This window comes from Nicotiana attenuata, unplaced genomic scaffold (assembly GCF_001879085.1).
Source record: "Nicotiana attenuata strain UT unplaced genomic scaffold, NIATTr2, whole genome shotgun sequence".
Classification (NCBI taxonomy): domain Eukaryota; kingdom Viridiplantae; phylum Streptophyta; class Magnoliopsida; order Solanales; family Solanaceae; genus Nicotiana; species Nicotiana attenuata.
In genome coordinates, this window is record NW_017671193.1 from 59,881 (window position 1) to 63,729 (window position 3,849).

Genomic DNA, 3,849 nt, shown 5'->3' on the forward strand with positions numbered 1-3,849 from the left:
GTATCTTATTAATAAAATATTTATAATTATAAATACTATAGAACTAATTACATTAAATTCTTTCAGAAATGTTGAATTCAACTATATATTGCATCAATGTACTTATATTTATTTTCATCATTTAAATATATATTGCGTTAATTTAACTTTCATCGTTATTTTTCTATAATTCATATACATTTTATATTGATTAACATGATGCACACGTGCAAGGCACGTATACTAAAACTAGTACTATATTAAAAGCACGAAGGCCCTTAGCAAAATGTCGTTCGCCTTTTTTACCCCTTAAAAATAAATTTCACACTAGACAAAATAGCCATTTAATTATTTTCCTAAAATTTTTGAATTTGAAATCAATCAAAATTGTACATATTATATCTTTCCTTATTTAAAATTATATGTAATTAGTCCTAATATGTAGGACTCACGCATACTATGACTCAAAAAATATTTCCTTTTTTGGAGAAAACAAACTTAAGGTTTAAACGATTGCAATTTGCTTAGTTGACCAATAAATATCTTCATTTATTTATGTATGTTATAAAACAATAAATGAAGAACAAGAGTATTGCAGAGAAAAGTAGAGAGAGAGAATTCATATTGATATTGGATAAATTACAATAGAATAGAACCTTCTATTTATAGGGAGAGGGTGACTTAGCCACCAAGCAATGAACCCTAGAATCTCTCTAAATATAGACATCACCATAAATACAATTCTATTTAGAACACTCCCCCTTGAATGTCTATTCAACAGATAATGTGCCTCGTTAAAACCTTAACTAAAATAAAACCCAGTGGGAAAAAAATTCTAGAGAAGGAAAAAGAGTACACATATCTAACAATACGCCTTTTGGTTGCCTCATTAAAAACCTTGCAAGGAAAACCCAGTGGGATAAAACCTTGTAAGGGAAAAAGAGTACAACGTATATTAACTCCCCCTCATGAGAGCATCACTTCACATACTTAAGCATTTGCATTCCAATCTTGTGCATCATCTTCAAAAGGTCTTTGGTAGATATTTGATAAACAAATCAACCATATTAACTTGAACGAATTTGTTTCACCTTGAAATCACCATCCCTAATAGATGTATTGTCTTCATATGATCTTGTTGGAATCGTCAGTTCAATATCTTCACATAGAGGAGAAAACTCTTGCTATCATATTATCATGCATATAGTTATAGCAAGATACATTTGTACACAAATTGCATTGAGGATGTAGTACTTCATGACCATGAATTCTATATGCTTTAAGCAATTTAAATCCTTCAAGGATTTTAATTCATATAAGCCATATAATAGACTTTAGATGCATATCAAGTTTTTATGCCATGCTAGACATATAACATATAGAAAACTGATTGCACATACCATTGACTTATACTTTCAAGTGTTTGAACTACATGTTCAAAAGTACATGGCTTTCATATGAAACCAATTCTATTTGAATTATTTCTTCAGACTTAAGATCCTCATATATATATTTAGCGCTATCATAGATGTCGTCGACAAACATTTTATATCAGTTTTAATATTTTTTCATAAAGACATAACATAGAGATCTCTTCATTCATATATTCAGGTACCTGAATTTCTCATGAGATTTTATGAAGTGTTATGTGATGTGATCTTCTAGATCACTTGCCTCCTTTATTATGATCATTTGCTCATCTTCTTTATCAAGAAGTTTTATTTGAAACCGATTTGTCTATACGCTTTAAGCATACCATAGACTTTGTCCTTCTAGGACTTAATATGAGCATTTACAACGAGAATATAGTTACTTTCCTTGGGTCAGCAAATGCGCCTGGCATGCTTTGCAACATATTGCACATGAATTATCTTTTTATAAACTTCAAGTTCATATTATCTTATTTGAGGATCTAGATGTAGAAATGATAATTCATTCCACGTAACTTTTTCTCAACTGTTTATCATGTCTCCCCCTCATGTTAGAAAACTAACTTGTTTCCTCAACTTTGAAAATCCACCTTTGTGTGTTATGTTGTTAATCAAAACATACATCGTACATCAATAATAATAAGATGAAATCATTTGGTTCCTGACCCTGAACCACTTGTGAGGGGAGAAAATAATATACTTTGGTATATAACGTATATCAAACTAATATAGATAACTTTGTTCTCATAAGCAATTGTTTAGCTATTAAGTGGAGGCACTCAATAAATCATTTTGCTAAACCAACTAGGATGTAAACCAACTTATCAAGATGAACTTCTTGAATAGAAAATCTAGAAATTATGCTCGAAATTAAATTATTGAGCAAGTTACCTCGCAAAATACCAAGTTGCGGGTCAATAATAATTGCACATGTAACCATCTAATAGATGCATCTTATGTGGTATACATGGCAGGTGAATGGGCCCATATTCACCTTTGATATTTCCAGCATTCATGTGATTCAATCCCAATTTTAGTTGGTATATTAATTAATGAGAACAAGCATGAGAGAATTCGTAAAGAACTTTCTAGTTCTTTAATATTTACCCATGTGGATTCTCTTTTATTTTTGCACATCATACGTAAATTAATATGGCTAAACTAGTTATGCCAACTGGATAAATTATTAATATTGATAAAGTTCAGATTTACACCATGGCGTGTGCAATTATCAATAAACTCTAAGTTTATTATGATATGGGTTTTTATATCAATAAATATCCACTTCATTGTGGTATTCTTTTGTTTATGTAGTACAAATTGGAGAATAGAGCGGGTAGCTTTTCACATACATATTATCCCGCTACAAGTTGTAGTAATAGAAGATATTAAATCTTTCCTTTATTTATAGTCTCAATATAATCAACCGCTTTTGCGTATACTTTGGAAACTGAATAAGTTTCTTTGAGACTTACTACAACACAATACTTTATTAAAATCAATTTTATTCCTCCAAAATAATAATAATTGGCTCTTCCAGAGCTCTCAATTAATTTTGTACTACCACATATTCATCAACATCCATATGGTGAATATCTCTTTTAAAGAGAAAGTTATACCATTATAGTCTTGGTCAAAATTATATGCAATATCTGTTTCTTGCATTACTATTATTCTTTAATAATCACATTACCAAAATATTTTGGCGTACAATAGGTACGTGACCAATGACCATTCAAGCCATAATAATGACATTATTTTCTTATATCATCTCAAACCTCCTTTTAGAGGTGAGTGTGGTATATTTCTACCACTAGCACGTTCATATTCTTCCAAGAATGAATATGTATTCATAAATCAGATGTTGTCACATTCACATCATGAATGAACCATAATCATCTATATGTGCTTTACAAAATCTCATGTCAAATCGATGACAAACATTAACTTCACAGAGTGAAGGCTTATTTTGAGAATCCTTATTATTCTCATTACTATGATAATGACGATTATAATTTCGTCTATTACCACGTCCACATACATTGATACCTTTACGGTAATAATTTATCTTCTTTCAGATTTATTACATATTGCTATCACATTCTCCTAAGGGAATGAGAATGGAGCAAATTCAATGGGACGGGTTTCCACTTCTTGTGCTCATAATCATACATGAATTTGATCATGGCAAGACATAAAAATTTTACCACTTCAGGTAGTTATAATTTCTTACTAACTCCATTAGAGTTATAATCAAATTTTGTTGTCTTGCTTGTATATAAAATCAAAGTATAGAATAAAAGAGAAAAATACGGTAAAATACTTACCTTAAATCCAGAATTTAATCATGAATGAAGTTCATGGAATAATTGACAATCATTATGCTCAATCCCAAAGCTTCTACTCAATTGGTTAGAGTCTCGTGCTGATAACGTGTTAT